This window comes from Phallusia mammillata, chromosome 4, assembly GCF_965637545.1.
Source record: "Phallusia mammillata chromosome 4, kaPhaMamm4.hap1.1, whole genome shotgun sequence".
In the NCBI taxonomy this organism is placed as follows: Eukaryota; Metazoa; Chordata; class Ascidiacea; order Phlebobranchia; family Ascidiidae; genus Phallusia; species Phallusia mammillata.
In genome coordinates this window covers 282,306-301,861 of record NC_137255.1, presented here as the reverse complement: position 1 = coordinate 301,861, position 19,556 = coordinate 282,306, and the positions used below count along the sequence as shown (strand labels likewise).

At 37.2% G+C, this 19,556-nt stretch overlaps 3 long non-coding RNA genes and 1 pseudogene across 6 annotated transcripts in view; all 4 read left to right on the top strand.

Annotated features, from left to right (window-relative positions):
* The window catches only part of LOC145223795 (ankyrin and armadillo repeat-containing protein-like), a 38,837-nt pseudogene extending 29,845 nt beyond the window's left edge, over positions 1-8,992 (top strand). Inside the window, exons 7-17 of the transcript XR_013859503.1 lie at positions 3,240-3,307; positions 3,547-3,661; positions 3,896-4,089; positions 5,238-5,345; positions 5,860-5,977; positions 6,363-6,416; positions 6,599-6,806; positions 7,070-7,275; positions 7,333-7,515; positions 7,960-8,250; positions 8,524-8,992. The product of XR_013859503.1 is annotated as an ankyrin and armadillo repeat-containing protein-like (transcript). The remainder of the gene's footprint in view (positions 1-3,239; positions 3,308-3,546; positions 3,662-3,895; positions 4,090-5,237; positions 5,346-5,859; positions 5,978-6,362; positions 6,417-6,598; positions 6,807-7,069; positions 7,276-7,332; positions 7,516-7,959; positions 8,251-8,523) is intronic.
* Positions 8,993-12,100: 3,108 nt separating this feature from the next.
* Positions 12,101-14,375, top strand: LOC145225309 (uncharacterized). The gene is made up of 5 exons (XR_013859850.1): positions 12,101-12,420; positions 12,553-12,691; positions 12,964-13,149; positions 13,541-13,828; positions 14,081-14,375. It is a non-coding gene; the product is annotated as an uncharacterized LOC145225309 (long non-coding RNA).
* Positions 14,376-14,565: 190 nt separating this feature from the next.
* LOC145225310 (uncharacterized) lies at positions 14,566-15,442 on the top strand. Its single transcript, XR_013859851.1, has 2 exons — positions 14,566-14,816; positions 15,121-15,442. It is a non-coding gene; the product is annotated as an uncharacterized LOC145225310 (long non-coding RNA).
* Positions 15,443-16,121: 679 nt separating this feature from the next.
* Positions 16,122-18,400, top strand: LOC145224135 (uncharacterized). 3 transcript variants are annotated; one of them, XR_013859572.1, is made up of 4 exons: positions 16,359-16,748; positions 17,275-17,363; positions 17,496-17,634; positions 17,907-18,400. It is a non-coding gene; the product is annotated as an uncharacterized LOC145224135 (long non-coding RNA). The 3 variants fall into 3 exon arrangements; XR_013859573.1 differs by lacking the exons at positions 17,496-17,634; positions 17,907-18,400 and adding an exon at positions 16,122-16,237 and having other exon boundaries at positions 16,589-16,748; positions 17,275-17,437; XR_013859571.1 differs by lacking the exons at positions 17,496-17,634; positions 17,907-18,400 and having other exon boundaries at positions 16,342-16,748; positions 17,275-17,437.
* The last annotated feature ends 1,156 nt before the right edge of the window (positions 18,401-19,556 follow it).

Genomic DNA, 19,556 nt, shown 5'->3' with positions numbered 1-19,556 from the left:
AAAGCGGAGCAAAAACCGTCGGACGCCAGTTACTGAAGTCCGGTGTTAATTTTGCCAGTGACGTCATAGATGGAGCAAATCCAAAAACTGCAGCTGTGCAACGAAGCAAGGAGGCGGGAAAAAACGTTTTTGGTATATTTGCACAAAATCTTCGAAAACCAAGGAAACGCACAAGAGCTAAAACGACTGCGTCAAAAAAGAATAAAACAGACAATGCCCCAGTTCGACGAATCAGTCGCCAACGTCCGGCAAAGAGAACGAAACGTGACGACAATTTCAGTTAGATCGGTTATGTCGTGTCACCCTAAATCTCAAGAGGGAATAAAAAGCGAACTAGACTTATTTTGTGTGCCAGCGTTTCAAAACAGTTGTCAGGACCGTTATTTTACCGAATATCTACCGATAAGTACCATCGGTCAAACGTCGCCAATCGAATTCCACATTGCAGCGGCCAGTGACGAATATATTGACTTGTTCCATACCTACTTTCAAATAAGGTTAAAGGTAACCAAAGCCGATGGAAGCGATTTGGAGGCCGGCGCTGAGATATCTACGATTAATTCTTTCGCAAACAGCATATTTTCTCAACTGGATCTTTCGGTCAACGATAAGTTGGTGACGAATTCGGCTAACACGTACGCTTATCGGTCCTACATCGAAACCTTGTTTCGGACCGGCTGCCAAACAGTCCCATTTAACAAGCGGCCTCTATTTTAAAAATACGGCAGGCCATTTCGATACGATAGGAAATGCTAACGGGGGCTTTTCGAAACGAAAGTCGTATATTGCCGGCAGCAAAACGGTAGATCTATTTGACAAACCGCATCTGGACTTGTGTAACCAGGAGAAATATTTATTGAACGGCGTAGGTCTTAAATTTCGGTTCATACGCAATTCAAACAAATTTTCTTTAATGTGTGTCGACACTCCAACATGTAAAATCGTTATACTCGATATGAGTCTGTTTGTTCGAAAATTAAAAATCAATCCAACAGTACAGCTCGCCCATGTCAAAGCGCTACTAAAATCAAACGCACTCTATCCGATACGACGAAGCAACGTCAAAATATTAAGTGTCGGAAGTGGCAATCTGGATCTCAACCAACAGAATTTGTTTATGGGCCAAACACCTAGGAGAGTTGTAATTGGATTGGTGGAGAACAGTGCTTTTAACGGGAAATATTCCAAAAACCCGTTTAATTTTCAACACTTTAATGTAAACTACATTGCATTGCTTAAGGGTGCAAAATCTTTCCCCTCTAAAGTGTTAAGACCCAATTATGAAAACGATCAGTTTATGCGTTGTTATACGTCACTGTTTACCGCGACTGGAAAATATTTTAATGATGAAGGCTTAGATATTTCGCGCAAGGATTACAAATCGGGTTTTTGCTTATACGCTTTCGATTTGACACCTGACTTATCTCAAACACCTACTTTTGCTTTAAAACAGCAAGGTAATATCCGCTTGCAGTTACGGTTTGCGTCTGCCTTGACAGAAACCGTTAACGTAATTATTTACACCGAGTTCGACAACGTTCTGGAAATTGACCGTGATCGCAACGTTCTGTTTGACTACGCCGCTTAACAATGGACACTGTTACGATATCGACAATACTGAACGGTGATGCTCAAGCCAGAAGAATTTTTCGAGGCGTTTTTGCCAAAGATCAACTAGAAGACATTATTACCGAGTCAGTTCCTTGCGGTTTCGTTTTTAACACAGACAACTCAAACGAAGAAGGTGAACATTGGGTGGCAGCTTATTTCAATCAAGATGGAGAGTGATCTATTTCGACAGCTATGGCTTGATGCTCTATCCTGATTTTTACTTATTCATGACCGAGAACGCCGTCGACCGTTGGTGTTATAACACTGTCAGACTGCAAGGCTTTCATTCAACGGTGTGCGGCCATTACGTGATCTTGTTTCTTATGGCCATGGCGCGTGACATATCGCTTGACGCATTTGTAGAATGTTTTTCAAGTAATTACCGGGCAAACGATCGCTTCGTGCAACAACTATTTCAAAAACTGCTTTAATTGTGCTTACCTGTGTGTGTGTGTGTGTGTGTGTGTGTGAGAAATAAAAAAGATCGAAACGAAAAAAAAAACAATCTCTGCAGGGATTACGCACTCGAAACGCCGCGCGCGAGCCCGCGACGCACACGAGACGCGCCGCTCATCCGATACGCAATCGAGCGCGACGCGCGTTTGCTCATCCGTGCGATTTACCACAGCTGGTAGACGACGCGTTTTTAACTCAGCCATAGAAACTCCAAATGTTATCATAAGTTTTCTCGGGGCGCTGTGCTGGTCACAAACGGACCTGCGCGCAAGTCTTTGAAAAAAGACACTTCCTTTCCACGTAAAAAACGAACAATACCTGTATTATAATTTAACGAGCGCGAGCGCGCTCGCTCATCCGGTGAAACACGACAGCTGACACTAGAAACGCAGAGTAAAAAGTCTATGACGTAACTATTGGGGGGTTTACTAACTCGGTTGTTTTTTTTATGAAAGTCATGACCCACTTTCTTGCAACAAACAAACAAACAAATACATCTTTTTGACTACGTCAAAAACGTGCGCAATTCCTTTGAAATTCCAGTACGTCAAAAACTTGTCTTACACATCTTTTGAAATTCCAGGTAATAAACAGGTCTTGCGCAAGTCTTACACAGCCTTTGAAATCCCAAGAAACACCTGCAACGTCACCGGATACTTTCACCAAGGTAAGACTTCCTTCGGAAGTCAGGAAAAGTCCTCATCTTCAAGAATAGGGAAATCCGCATCTTCAAGACGTCTTCAAGATGAGAAAGTCGGAAACCAAGACGTAGCCAAGACTTTCTACGGAAGTCTTAAGACGTCTTCAATGTCAAGGTCAAGGTAACCGGATGTCTTGCACGGAACTGGAGAATCTACGGACCATCTTCCTACTACTCGCGCGACTTACAATAGGGGTCGGCAACATTCCAAGGTTACCTGCCTTGGTAATTTTCATGGCACGCCAACTGATTTGCGTGTTTATTTTTAGGTACTAATTTAACATGTTACACTGCTTGTTTTTAGTTTTTATCATGTCTTTGTCTTAAAATTTAGCCTTACATGCACAAAACACTCTGCTTTTTATCATTATTGACATCTGCTGTTAGGAACCACTTTTGTTTAGAAAAAACTTTGGCACGCGATGTCATTAAAACTTTAAAATAACAAATAACTTGGCACGCGTCCAAACAGGAGAACGATGTCACCTTGCATCAGCTCACGGGGAAATTCAGTTTGACCTTGACACAAATGACATTGAGGTAAGCGTTGTGACGTCAGAATCGTGTAACGTTATAAGTTGAGTGTGTTCTAAACACTGAAGCCAGGTTATCTTTAAATAAGTATTATGTGCTGGTTATTTACTCGATTGTAAGCCGCATTTTGTGATGTTCTATACTAGTTTTGGTTTGGCCAATTTCGTGGTAAGGGCTTGCTGAATTCAGGGTTTGTACCGAAATTTCTCGATTGATTCGATTTAACACTACTTATTTGTTTACAGACGTTGTCCGATGGCGATTGGTGTAATCATGTTGCGGTTGAGGCAGGGCGACATCTAGCGGATCTCCTGGCAAACCGACCGCGACAGGAGCATTTCGTCCCGACAACATCGCTCGGTACAAGCGGTGACTTGGAGTTGCGAACTCAACACAGAAAATAAACATAAGTGCAAAAAATATTAATATCAGCGTGTTCCAGGTTATTAAATCAATGCAGAACATTTCCTTAATTGTGGCGCAGGACATCAAACCGCAGTAGGCTATTTTGTTTCAAATTAGTCAACGCATTTGCTTTCCGTCGCACATCTTTTCTGCTGTGTCATGTTACATAGGAAGTACTTGTTGTTGCAGATGGGACTTTGTACCACGTGATCCGTATCCCTCTCACTACTTATTACCCAGCAACTCCGCCCATCCCAGCGTGGCTTCATGCAAGATACCAGCTACTGAGCTCCTACAGACCGAGAAAGCTGGCAATGAACGATCAACAGCTCGACGAAATGATGAAAAGAGTCTTTGGGTTCCGCCAAGCTTTAAACAGCAAGGTTAGCACAGATGCGCGCGAGTTATATCTACGTTATTAATCGGGCAAGTAAAGTCTTTTTGTAAGTAAGTTAACTGCGTTGTGGTTTTAAGAGTTCTGATCACAGGAAGTAAGTTTCAATATCTGCTCATAAAAACTTCTCGTTCTTGTTCATCAATCTCAATTTGAACTGACTCTTCAAGCGTGAGTGGCTTTCACACTTTACCGATTGTGCAGTACTATTGTATTGAAACAAAATGTGACAAAGGCATGAGCAACTGCAATTGATTAGTAGCATCAGATACATCACTTTACTTTTGAAGTAAACAAGCTAGGTGAAGTATTTAAAATAAGGCAGCGCAGGTGAAGTATTTGAAGGAGGCAGCGCAGAAGCATCTTGGTTGACTTTTTAGACTAGTGTTGCTCTATTATTCGATGACAGTGAATAGAGAGTCAACAAATAATTTATGCTGCGGTATTGTGTTGATTATGCGAGCTTTTTGACAGTTGGTATTCTATTTTATTGTTGTAGGTTATAGAGTAAAAAGGCGTGACCTGTATGTATTTATTAAGATTTTGTTTCAGCTTGTGAGATAAATAAGGATTTTTGGTGCAGAGTAATTTATGACGCTACAAGTTCTTCCAGTGCATCCAAAATTATATTTACACTCAAGACTTTCCTGCCGAATTTATACAAAGTCCCAGCAATAAATTATATACAACATCTGCAGCTGTACAGTTTATTTCGATTTCTTGTTGACAATCACAGAAAAAAACGAGCCAACAAATGAGTTAGACAGCAAGTGAGCCACAAATCCCAGGCACTTTGCAAACGTTTCTGAGGAAAGTCAACAGCGATTTTTTAAATGAGGTAACCAAGGCATTTTTTTCTGCTGAAATTCTCTGTACAAACAAACATATTTTTCTGGTTATTAATGAAAGCATTTTGTCTGGCATGTGTAGTTGAAACGGTAGAGCGCGAGTCGCGGAAAGACTCAAATCCCATCGATGTTTATATTTACTATGTCTGACACACAATATTTAAACATTTTAGTTGGAAGTTATTTGTGCGATTGTCAATTTACTAAGTGCGCCAAATAGTGCTCTCAGGTCGGGCAGTTGATGATTGTCACCCACAATAATTTTATAGGTCGTATTTCACATTTGCAGAGTATGGAAGGAAGTCTCAAACTCTCATACCGTCGTGAACTTGTCACCCCCTTTATCGCCCTTATGCGGAAAACTGCAAGTTCGAGTTTATTTTCCCCAGGTGTGTAGGCGATGACGTTGTTGTTTGTGTGTAGGGGATGACGTTGTTATTTGTGTGTAGGGGATGACGCTGTTGTTTGTGTGTAGGGGATGACGCTGTTGTTTGTGTGTAGGGGATGACGCTGTTGTTTGTGTGTAGGGATGAGGTTGTTGTTTGTGTGTAGGGATGGGGTTGTTGTTTGTGTGTAGGGATGGGGTTGTTGTTGGTGTGTAGGGATGACGCTGTTGTTTGTGTGTAGGGATGACGTTGTTGTTTGTGTGTAGGGATGACGCTGTTGTTTGTGTGTAGGGGATGACGCTGTTGTTTGTGTGTAGGGGATGACGTTGTTGTTTGTGTGTAGGGGATGACTCTGTTGTTTGTGTGTAGGGGATGACGCTGTTGTTTGTGTGTAGGGGATGACGCTGTTGTTTGTGTGTAGGGGATGACGCTGTTGTTTGTGTGTAGGGGATGACGCTGTTGTTTGTGTGTAGGGGAAGACGCTGTTGTTTGTGTGTAGGGGATGACGCTGTTGTTTGTGTGTAGGGGATGACTCTACTTTACCACGCTTGCATTCGCAACCGGCAGATGATCCTGAGTATTTTGTTGGGGCAGAAACCGAACTTAAACGTGAGACGAACCGAGATTAACCCGCGTTCTACACGCGAGTAAACACTTTGTATTATTTGTTTTAATCAGCTGCTTTTCGTCTATAAACATAACCTGACAAAAATTTTAATGCCATTACATCATATATGTTTTCTGGTTATTGCCCGTATGGTCAATACAAGGTCAAATTTAGGACAGGTAAAAGTTTGAATAAACTGTTGCTGCCAGGCATAACGTATCAACAAAATTTTTAGCTCTTTTAGCAGTTTTTATTGTCATATGTCGACGTTTTGATGTCCCATACGAGACACCTTCATCAGGTTAATGACATAAATTGAAAACACAAAGTTGTAAAGTATCTTGTTTCTTAAGCTAGAAATATTTTACAACTTTTAAATATGGTCGCCATTTTTTCTGAAACGACTTTATGTTGAACTTAGAATTGACAGGTTTCAACGGTATACCTGATGACGATTTGTTTATTGAAAGGACCGGTGAGATTTTTATGAATGGAACTAACCCGCTTGTGTGACGTAATAACCTGCTTGTCGTCATTCAACGTCATCTTTGTTGTTGTTCATTGTAGATTTGTGTTTTTCGCCGACTTGTAATGTTTTGTTGACTGCGTTTTAAACAGAAAGTGATTTTGTTTAAAAACCTTCAATTTTCATGACAGGCGCGACCCCCCCCCCCCCCCCCCCCGTGCACTTTGCTGCCAGATGTGGCACCCTCGAGTGTGTTACAGCGAGCAAAGTGAACCCAATGGTGAGCGATGCCCGCAATTATTCAGCGATCCACCACGCATGCGCAACAGGTCACACGGCCATTGTGAGGTCACTACTGCGACGTCACCCGAATCTACTGGAAATGCCAGCAACTGGGGGGTGAGTTGTGTGGATTGATTGTTATTTGCGCGAATGTTACCTGGATATTTTTTGTGTGTTTTCAGTGAAAATTCGTCGAGTTTTAACTGAAGGTATTTTTACTTCACTCGTATTCATGCTTCAATCGTTACTAACAAAGCAATCACGTCATAGCGCATATTTAACTTATCAATATTACACAAACGACACTAATCTCAACCATATGCGGTGGTTTTTTTCCCGCCACAATTTATCTTTATGCTACACCTTTACATGCTATGTAGAGACAATGTGACCCCCCTGCTCGCTGCTGCCTCCAACGGCGCTCTTCAAACACTTAAGTTCCTCCTCAAATGTGGTGCAACAATAACTGCTTGTGACGTCAACAATGACGGGCCGATACAGCGCGCTGAGTTAAAGTGCCACACTGACTTCATCGGGTAGCTGATCGGGCGCACAAAAAGCCACGATGTGTGGAGAGGTGTTGTTGGTACGTATCAGTCTGTGCATGCGCGCGGCTCGGCCAATAAAAAGCCTTTGTTGACAGAAATGTTGGCTGGTCGTCACGTGACAAAGCAGGACGCGTCACTTCGGTGTTTGGAAGTTTTGCTCGATCGTTCACCCAAATACTGGAAACCTCTTCTCGACTCCGGGGATGTTCCTCATCTCGTTAAGCTGCTCCAAAGTTCGTAAAGAAGACCAAAGTCGGCGACACTGTCGGTTGATTCAGGTCGGTTTTATGTTTCCTTAAAGTTTTGCTACACACGACAAGTACAACTGTCGTTTAATCGTCTCAATATATTTTTTAAATCCAAAACTTGCACTTTAGCGGTTGTGCTATAGTGTATTAAGCGTTATTACTTATTTTGCTTTGCATTAAGCTCGGTTGAGTGGGTAACTCTCTCAGTTAATGCTTCGTTGTGTCGCAGGACTCGGCAGGGATTTGGACTATGAGAATTGTTCACCGATGCTTTTCACTTTGCCTAAGCATTCTTAATTATATATATATGTATATATATCAGTCACAGTGAAACTGTCCAGTTTTCAGCTTCGTTTTTTTTGTACCACTTTTGTGATTTTTGTGTTTTAGTCTCATTATGTTGTTTAACAGAGAGCATAATTGTTTAATCTTGATGCTGACAATTCTTGGTCTAAATCAGATTTGTAATTGCAGTTTCGACTAATGAGCTGTGGAACAGACAAGTCTCTCTACTACTACTACAACTGACATCAGTTGAGAACAACATTACATTGAGAAACACTCGATGGCTGACATGGACATTGTTGAGTAAGCAAATCCACAAAATTTTAAACCCAGCCATTCTAACTGTGGATTTTATTCATCGATGATTCAGTGCTAGTTGCGTGCAGCTGCAATTTAACCGAATATGACATCTTTGGTGCAAAACGCTTGTTGCAACCTCGTGTGTTGATAAAAACATCTATGTCCTCCCGTACACCACAGGTCAGTGTTGGTTTGCATTTGATAAGAAAATTGAAAAGCAATTTGCAGTTATGCAGTATTAATAAGTATTTCCACTTAATTCAATCAAACATGTTTTATTCATGTCAAATGACTAAATGTATGTCTAGCAAATTTACTCATGGTAGGAATTTTACAATACTGGCCTTTTACAAGTTTGCATTTTTTCTGCATCAGTTTTTAAATTGCTTTAATGTATTTGCAACTGTTTTTCCAATTAACATTTTTAACAAGAATCTTTTGTTTGTCTCGCAGGAGATTGTGTTTGCATGATCAGCCGGCATTCAGAGGTAGCGGTTGCTCTCACTTTCGACCACAACTCTCACTTAATCTCCGCATCTGCCGACAGTTGCATATTTGGGCGGACATTTTGCCATCGGGTGACAGAAGAGCTCAAACAAACCCAGAAAGGTGCCACCTTCATGCCTGGAAGTCCAGATTTGAATAAAACCTCGTATTTTGCTACAAACGACTAGTTTACAGTAGAAATAATCGATGATTCGACGCATCCTAGTAATGTCGACATCCCGTTCAGTGATGAGTTTGACGACCTCTCAACTTTGACATTTCACAACAATCCAGGTAATGTCCCTTGCTGCGATTTCCAAATGATTTGTCCGTTAGTTGAGGTGTTTGCAGAGTTGCTTTGGTAATGATCCCAGAAAATATCCTGCATTAGGAAAGACATTATTTATGTTTTCCGAAATAATTTTATTTTATCACATATTTAAACTTAATCTTTTTTTGTATCTTGATTTTTGTTCCTTGATTTAAACAGAATGACCACTGTTTTGGCTGGTTTGATATGTTACTATTATCATATTTATTGACATTCAGAATACACTTTTTTATTTTATTATGATTCCTTTATTGTTTTTCTTATTACACACATCAGTACAAACTTCATTATGCAAATTTAATTTGTTAAGAAGTGTCAACATTTTTATGCATTTTGCTGGTTTGTATTTATTTTGTTTGGCTTTTTAAGAACTTACAATTGCTTTTTCAGATGCTGAGCAACAAAATACTGATGAGTCATTGTTGTCAAAGTGAGTGACTAAGCAGTTGTCCAACGATGAGTCAGGGTTATTAAGCAACAAACCTTTACCTGAACTGGGGAAATGGGAGATAAATTGCACAAAGAAAAGGTGGGATGTTGGGATTTAACTTTACAAATATGTGACAGACTAAAAACTTTGAAAAGTCTGAAGTCGTCCACTGTTTTATTTAGACATATATATTTCACCTAAGTAATAGGCAGTGTTAGTTTCTAAAAACAACTAAGTCACATTGCTAAGCTGTTTATGTTTGGCCTGGAAACCAAGTTTCTTAGGCAAGTGTAGGCTGACCCTTGGGGCTAAATATTTTTGACAAGTATATGCTTGGCAAAGCCACATATACATTTTAAACTTTGATTTCATTTCTAAATGTCTTTTTGTATTCTTATTTCAGGCTTGCACAGTAGCAGAAGGACACATACATACCAACATTTGAGTCATAGCTTGGATTTACTGATGGATTATTTTCTTTGTCCCCCCCCCCCACACACACACACACTTTTATACGGTATTTTCAAGATTATCCACCAGAGCATTGATGGTTTAATGTGTCGGGTATGCAATTTTTTTACAGCAAGTGTTTTGTGTTATGGCAAAGTACGGAAACCCCTGGTTTTTGAACCTTTTTCTTCACTGTAGGTTTTTAAAGCTGTTTAATTGAAGCCGGTCATAGAATATACTTTACAAATTTACACTCTTTAAGCCATGCGTGCGTATATTGGGATTGTGTCTTTCCGTTTTTGATTTTGGGTGTAATGTGTTGGTCTCAGAAGGTAACATAAGATAAGACATGTTTCATTTAAATTCAAGCTGTTATTTTTATGTTTTGATTCAAACAGGCTTACTTATGTGGATACAAACCCCTATCCTTTCAGCACCAATTGTTGTTTCTACTTTGTATTTGCAGCCTAATTGCTGTATATGTTCATTAGTGTGTCCCTTGATTTTACAAACCTTCCTGCTTGAAAACATTTGACATTGCATCGCCTCAGACAGTAAGGTTGCTGAAATAGTTTTAATAGAAGGTGTGTTTTGTAGAAGGCATGGTTCCAGTAAATGAAATGTCCTATTTTAGTGGATCCTATTATGTATGTTTTCGCTTGTGTTCAAAATCTGGTGCATGTTTTTGGCGTAAATAAAGTTTTCTTTTAGATCCGTCCGTGTTGTTTTGCATTGTGTAAAATATCTCTTTATTATGTTTGTGCTGTTACTTGATAAGGCAGACAGAGATTTATTTAAACGTAGAATAAAAGGAATCCATAAAATCACATGTAAACGTTGAGATTTGTCAAAAAATGTTTGTTGACAAGCTTTTTGTGGAAATTTGGTCACGCACTAACGACCATGTCATGAAAAGTGATACCATAAAAAAATACTTTGTTATCAATTGCGGCATGAATTTGGGGAAAGTTGCATTTTTGGAGTTAAAATAAAATTTGGTGTTTTAATTTACCGCAGTTGTTTAAAAAATTTATTAGTAATGTTTTCTGAATCTAATTAACGTGACGCAATAATTCATGAGTTTGCCAAATATGATTTCAGTGGTTAGTTATGACGTAACATTTTTTCAGAAGTTTCCAGTGCCGAAATTCAGCTATTGCTGGCTATCTCCGGTTTTGTTTTGCGCCAATGAATGGGCAAAAAATTCTTTTACATAAAAATTTGACCGCGTGATGACCTTTTGCCAAATGCAAACTCAAATAAAGAAGTAACGTTTCATTGGTCCAAGAACGATAATAGATTGCGTTTTTTTGCGGCACAAGTGATTTACAAGTTAAACTTTTACGCCTTGATGGAATTGCAAGTTCAGAAGCTCGTTAATGTGCATTTATTTCCGAAAAATATTGAGCGCGAAACATATTTATTGAACAGCTGTGAAAATAAACATTGCGTCATCAGCGATCAGCTGTTTGTAAACAGACGTGGCGAAATATTTTCATCTTTAAAGTTGAGACTGTTTTTGGTCGTTTTTGTCGCAAAATTATGAAGATTAAAGACAAAATCGTGCTTTTGCTTTTGCTGCCTGATAAGAAGTCGTATTTTGGTAAAAGTTAGTTTAAAATTTTTACATATTTAATGAGAAAAATAACGGCCCAAGTAGACATAAAAAGCAACTTGCCTCAATATCACTGATGTGGGCATGAGCATTTGCAGAAGCAGTTATAAAATAATAAACCATGTTGCATTTACATCTATTTGAGCTTTTATTTTTATGACTAAATTTATGAACAGATCCATGCATATTGTTTAATATATTTTTACATTAATTATTTTGAACTTACAATTGGATTTTTGCAGAGGTTATGAAGTGCTTGCAATGTCAGTAGATGTCTACAACATGTGGCTGCATCTTGTATTTTCTGATCACTCACTTGTTATAACTGATGTGATGGATTTTGAAAAACCAAATGTCACTTCAGTTTCCAGGTTTCACAGCTCGTGTGTCTAGGAAATCAAGGTTTGTCTTTGTAACATACATATATTGAAGTTACATCACTAAAAAAATTATATTTCATCACAAAAGACAATTGTAAACAATAAATGTTATTAATCGGGACACACTGCTCTTCGATATCCAAAATACTTAAAAACAGTGACTGATCATTTTTTAGTGATTTTTTTTAAATGTTAAATGTGCTAAAAAAAAGCATCGTCAGTTTCTGTACCCCTCACATCCATGGAGATCATTACATAATTCATAACAAAAAGTATATAGGCTTATGTCAATAGACATACTATAACTTTTCAAATATCATCAGTAGTGGCTAAAAATGAATGAAATGTTGTAACGTCAGCTGCTGTAATCATGTCTCATGAGTGTAAATTGTCTGCTCCACACTAATTATAACAGTGGAATTATAAATGTAAACCAAATTCAGAAAAGTCTTTCTGATTTAATTTATTTAGTCAAATTCTTGTTTTGTTTTTGTCACTGATTTAAATCACTGGGGCACAAAACCCTGTTTACATGTAATAATAGTTTCTTCCTTATGGTGTTATTGCCAACTCTTTCTGATTGTGCTGAGTCAGCTGTTTTGTTTCGGTTTCAAATGACGGCAGAGTCAGGATTTGGAAAATCGATGACCAAACATGTGTACGAACCTTATATATTGTGGCTGTTTGTAGGATATATGTATTGGACGATCAATAAGAACATTATATATTGTGGCTGTTTGTAGGATATATGTATTGAACGAGCAATAAGTTAGTTATTAAATATTTGTAGGTTCTGAAACACACAATTCTATTGGAAAGTATGGAGAAACACTTCACGGATACTCAAACATCGGTTGAAGCACGTTGCATTTCTGTTCATAATGACGGCAAACACATGCGGTTGGCGACAGGAGTGGGAGTATCCAGCAGTATGTATTCAACATACTTCCCAATTCAATTTGTGGTCATCTTTATGTCTGGGGACATTGGGGAATTCTGCACACAATTTAACACTCTTTATCATAAATATGCATCAGTAATTTCTTCGCTGATTTCTAGGCTGCACCTATTTTAGCTTGTTTTTCCAAGCCACAGTAAATTTGGAATTTGGTTTAAAGTTGTTATTTTGGATTTGTTTTTTTGTAATCCTTAAGACTAAATAGTTTTGCGTTTTTTATGACAACCAATCATTTGTTTTTAGTGTGTACGACCTTATGACATTTAAGAGGATATCATTTATTTCCTCACACGACGGGGATATATTAAGCATGGATTATTCTCACCGTGGTTCGATGCTTGCAAGCGCGAGTAGAGATCGATGTGTTCACATGTTTACTGATGATTATATTCCGTCCATTTGGCTAATTCGACCCAGTTGACACAAAATGTGAATTCAATGCGCTAAGTATCATTTACACGAACTACCAATAAACTGCATTAAAACGCTGGAATTTAAATCATACAAGTTAACAAGGGTAAATTTGGAAAATGAAACACGCATGTTTAAGTGATTTGCCTTTGAACCAAATGTGTAACATTTAAAAATCTGACTTTTTTCCGAACCTTTTTTTGTACATTGCATTTTGCTTTGCCTAAGCTTTTTTAATTATATATATATATATCAGTCACAGTGAAAGTGTCCAGTTTTCAGCTGCATTTGTTTTTGTACCACTTTTGTGATTTTTGTGTTTTAGTGTCATTATGTTGTTTAACAGAGAGCATAGTTGTTTAATCTTCATGCTGACAATTCTTGGTCTAAATCAGATTTATAATTACAGTTTCGACTAATGAGCTGTGGAACAAACAAGTCTCTCTACTACTACAACTGACATCAGTTGAGAACAACATTACATTGAGAAACACTCGATGGCTGACATGGACATTGTTGAGTAAGCAAATCCACAAAATTTTAAACCCAGCCATTCTAACTGTGGATTTTATTCATCGATGATTCAGTGCTAGTTGCGTGCAGCTGCAATTTAACCGAATATGACATCTTTGGTGCAAAACGCTTGTTGCAACCTCATGTGTTGATAAAAACATCTATGTCCTCCCGTACACCACAGGTCAGTGTTGGTTTGCATTTGTTGAGAAAATTGAAAAGCAATTTGCAGTTATACAATATTAATAAGCATTTCCACTTAATTCAATCAAACATGTTTTATTCATGTCAAATGACTAAATGTATGTCTAGCAAATTTACTCATGGTAGGAATTTCACAATACTGGCCTTTTACAAGTTTTTCAATTGCTTTAATGTATTTGCAACTGTTTTTCCAATTAACATTTTTAACAAGAATCTTTTGTTTGTCTCGCAGGAGATTGTGTTTGCATGATCAGCCGGCATTCAGAGGTAGCGGTTGCTCTCACTTTCGACCACAACTCTCACTTAATCTCCGCATCTGCCGACAGTTGCATATTTGGGCGGACATTTAGCCATCGGGTGACAGAAGAGCTCAAACAAAGCCAGAAAGGTGCCACCTCCATGCCTGGAAGTCCAGATTTGAATAAAACCTCGTATTTTGCTACAAACGACTAGTTTACAGTAGAAATAATCGATGATTCGACGCATCCTAGTAATGTTAACATCCCGTTCAGTGATGAGTTTGACGACCCTTCAACTTTTACATTTCACAACAATCCAGGTAATGTCCCTTGCTGCGATTTCCAAATGATTTGTCCATTAGTTGAGATGTTTGCAGAGGTTTGATATGTTACTATTATCATATTTATTGACATTCAGAATACACTTTTTTATTTTATTATGATTCCTTTATTGTTTTTCTTATTACACACGTCAGTACAAACTTCATTATGCAAATTTAATTTGTAAAGAAGTGTCAACATTTTTATGCATTTTGCTGGTTTGTATTTATTTTGTTTGGCTTTTTAAGAACTTACAATTGCTTTTTCAGATGCTGAGCAACAAAATACTGATGAGTCATTGTTGTCAAAGTGAGTGACTAAGCAGTTGTCCAACGATGAGTCAGGGTTATTAAGCAACAAACCTTTACCTGAACTGGGGAAATGAGAGATAAATTACACAAAGAAAAGGTGGGATGTTGGGATTTAACTTTACAAATATGTGACAGACTAAAAACTTTGAAAAGTCTGAAGTCGTCCACTGTTTTATTTAGACATATATATTTCACCTACATAATAGGCAGTGTTAGTTTCTAAAAACAACTAAGTCACATTGCTAAGCTGTTTATGTTTGGCCTGGAAACCAATTTTCTTAGGCAAGTGTAGGCTGACCCTTGGGGCTAAATATTTTTGACTAGTATATGCTTGACAAAGCCACATATACATTTTAAACTTTGATTTCATTTCTAAATGTCTTTTTGTATTCTTATTTCAGGCTTGCACAGTAGCAGAAGGACACATACATACCAACATTTGAGTCATAGCTTGGATTTACTGATGGATTATTTTTTTTATTATTTTTTTTTCTTTTTTTATTTTTTTTTCAGGCTTACTTATGTGGATACTAGGGATGTTCAAAGTAGAATATCGAATCCTTTGGATTCGAATCTAAATAGTTTTAATAGAAGATGTGTTTTGTAGAAGGCATGGTTCCAGTAAATGAAATGTCCTATTTTAGTGGATCCTATTATGTATGTTTTCGCTTGTGTTCAAAAACCTGGTGCATGTTTTTGGCGTAAATAAAGTTTTCTTTTAGATCCGTCCGTGTTGTTTTGCATTGTGTAAAATATCTCTTTATTATGTTTGTGCTGTTACTTGATAAGGCAGACAGAGATTTATTTAAACATAGAATAAAAGGAATCCATAAAATCACATGTAAACGTTGAGATTTGTCTAAAAATGTTTGTTGACAAGCTTTTTGTGGAAATTTGGTCACGCACTAACGACCATGTCATGAAAAGTGATACCATAAAAATACTTTGTTATCAATTGCGGCATGAATTTGGGGAAAAAATTGCATTTTTGGAGTTAAAATAAGATTTGGTGTTTTAATTTACCGCAGTTGTTTAAAAAAAATTATTAGTAATGTTTTCTGAATGTAATTAACGTGACGCAATAATTCATGAGTTTGCCAAATATGATTTCAGTGGTTAGTTATGACGTAACATTTTTTCAGAAGTTTCCAGTGCCGAAATTCAGCTATTGCTGGCTGTCTCCGGTTTTGTTTTGTGCCAATGAATGGGCAATAAATTCTTTTTCATAAAAATTTGACCGCGTGATGACCTTTGCCAAATGCAAACTCAAATAAAGAAGTAACGTTTCATTGGTCCAAGAACGATAGTAAATTGTGTTTTTTTGCTGCACAAGTGATTTACAAGTTAAACTTTTATGCCTCGATGGAATAGCAAGTTCGGAAGTTTGTTAATGTGCATTTATTTCCGAAAATTATTGAGCGCGAAACATATTTATTGAACAGCTGTGAAAATAAACATTGCGTCATCAGCGATCAGCTGTTTGTAAACAGACGTGGCGAAAAATTTTCATCTCTAAAAGTGAGACTGTTTTTGGTCGTTTTGTCGCAAAATTATGAAGATTAAAGTCAAAATCGTGCTTTTGCTTTTGCTGCCTGATTAGAAGTGGTATTTTGGTAAAAAGTTAGTTTCAAAATTTTTACATATTTAATGAGAAAAATAACGACCCAAGTAGACATAAAAAGCAACTTGCCTCAATATCACTGATGTGGGCATGAGCATTTGCAGAAGCAGTTATAAAATAATAAACCATGTTGCATTTACATCTATTTGAGCTTTTATTTTTATGACTAAATTTATGAACAGATCCATGCATATTGTTTAATATATTTTTACATTAATTATTTTGAACTTACAATTGGATTTTTGCAGAGGTTATGAAGTGCTTGCGATGTCAGTAGATGTCTACAACATGTGGCTGCATCTTGTATTTTCTGATCACTCACTTGTTATAACTGATGTGATGGATTTTGAAAAACCAAATGTCACTTCAGTTTCCAGGTTTCACAGCTCGTGTGTCTAGGAAATCAAGGTTTGTCTTTGTAACATACATATATTGAAGTTACATCACTAAAAAAATTATATTTCATCACAAAAGACAATTGTAAACAATAAATGTTATTAATCGGCTCTTTGATATCCAAAATACTGAAAAACAGTGACTGATCATTTTTTAGTGATTTTTTTTAAATGTTAAATGTGCTCAAAAAAAGCATCCTCAGTTTCTGTACCCCTCACATCCATGGAGATCATAACAAAAAGTATATAAGCTTATGTCAATAGACATACTATAACTATTCAAATATCATCAGTAGTGGCTGAAAATGAATGAAATGTTGTAACGTCAGCTGCTGTAATCATGTCTCGTGAGTGTAAATTGTGTGCTCCACACTAATTATAACAGTGGAATTATAAATGCAATCCAAATTCAGAAAAGTCTTTTTGATTTAATTTATTTAGTCAAATTCTTGTTTTGTTTTTGTCACTGATTTAAATCACTGGGGCACAAAACCCTGTTTACTTGTAATAATAGTTTCTCCCTTATGGTGTTTTTGCAGACACTTCCTGATTGTGCTGAGTTAGCTGTTTTGTGTCGGTTTCAAATGACGGCAGAGTCAGGATTTGGAAAATCGATGACCAAACATGTGTACGAACCTTATATATTGTGGCTGTTTGTAGGATATATGTATTGGACGATCAATAAGAACATTATATATTGTGGCTGTTTGTAGGATATATGTATTGAACGAGCAATAAGTTAGTTATTGAATATTTGTAGGTTCTGAAACACACAATTCTATTGGAAAGTATAGAGAAACACTCCACGGACACTAAAACATCGGTTGAAGCACGTTGCATTTCTGTTCATAATGACGGCAAACACATGCGGTTGGCGACAGGAGTGGGAGTATCCAGCAGTATGTATTCAACATACTTCCTAATTCAATTTGTAGTCATCTTTATGTCTGGGCACATTGAGGAATTCTGCACACAATTTAACACTCTTTATCATAAATATGCATCAGTAATTTCATCGCTGGTTTCTAGGCTGCACCTATTTTAGCTTGTTTTTCCAAGCCACAGTAAATTTGGAATTTGGGTTTAAGTTGTTATTTTGGATTTGTTTTTTTGTAATCCTCAAGACTAAATAGTTTTGCGTTTTTTATGACAACCAATCATTTGTTTTTAGTGTGTACGACCTTATGACGTTTAAGAGGATATCATTTATTTCGTCACACGACGGGGATATATTAAGCATGGATTATTCTCACCGTGGTTCGATGCTTGCAAGCACGAGTAGAGATCGATGTGTTCACATGTTTACTGATGATTATATTCCGTCCAACACGATAGCTGATCATTCTGCTGCCGTCACTGCTGTGAAGTTTGCGAACCGAGATTATGAGGTAAACTGTCATGTAGGGAAGTTGAAACTAGTATAAGTAGGTATTTTAGAATAGTTGTTTCGATTCTAGAATATCTAATCCAAGTCTTATATAATTTTTTATTGTGATCTGGACAACAATGTTTCCCGAGGTAAACTGTCACTGGTGTGGCTAATTCGACCCAGTTGACACAAAATGTAAATTCAATGCACTAAGTATCATTTACACGAACTACAATAAACTGCATTAAAACGCTGAAATTTAAATCATACAAGTTAACAAGGGTAAATTTGGAAAATGAAACACGCATGTTTAGGTGATTTGCCTTTGTTTGAACCAAATGTGTAACATTTTAATATCTGACTTTTTTCCGAACCTTTCTTTGTACATTGCTTTTTGCTTTGCCTAAGCTTTCTTAATTATATATATATATATATATATATATATATATATATATCAGTCACAGTGAAAGTGTCCAGTTTTCAGCTGCATTTGTTTTTGTACCACTTTTGTGATATATGTGTTTTAGTCTCATTATGTTGTTTAACAGAGAGCATAGTTGTTTAATCTTGATGCTGACAATTCTTGGTCTAAATCAGATTTATAATTACAGTTTCGACTAATGAGCTGTGGAACAGACAAGTCTCTCTACTACTACAACTGACATCAGTTGAGAACAACATTACATTGAGAAACACTCGATGGCTGACATGGACATTGTTGAGTAAGCAAATCCACAAAATTTTAAACCCAGCCATTCTAATTGTGGATTTTATTCATCGATGATTCAGTGCTAGTTGCGTGCAGCTGCAATTTAACCGAATATGACATCTTTGGTGCAAAACGCTTGTTGCAACCTCGTGTGTTGATAAAAACATCTATGTCCTCCCGTACACCACAGGTCAGTGTTGGTTTGCATTTGATTAGAAAATTGAAAAGCAATTTGCAGTTATGCAGTATTAATAAGTATTTCCACTTAATTCAATCAAACATGTTTTATTCATGTCAAATGACTAAATGTATGTCTAGCAAATTTACTCATGGTAGGATTTTCACAATACTGGCCTTTTACAAGTTTGCATTTTTCTGCATCAGTTTTTAAATTGCTTTAATGTATTTGCAACTGTTTTTCCAATTAAAATTTTTAACAAGAATCTTTTGTTTGTCTCGCAGGAGATTGTGTTTGCATGATCAGCCGGCATTCAGAGGTAGCGGTTGTTCTCACTTTCGACCACAACTCTCACTTAATCTCCGCATCTGCCGACAGTTGCATATTTGGGCGGACATTTAGCCATCGTTTCATTCATTTATTTATTTCGTTCACGCGCAGTAAGTAATCAGTTACGTATGTACATTCAAATTGCAACGGCGCAAACAAAAATGGATCAGCTGGAGCCACTAGTGGCCATTGCAAGTAGCTGACCCTATCTATTTAAACGGTTGAATATGATACT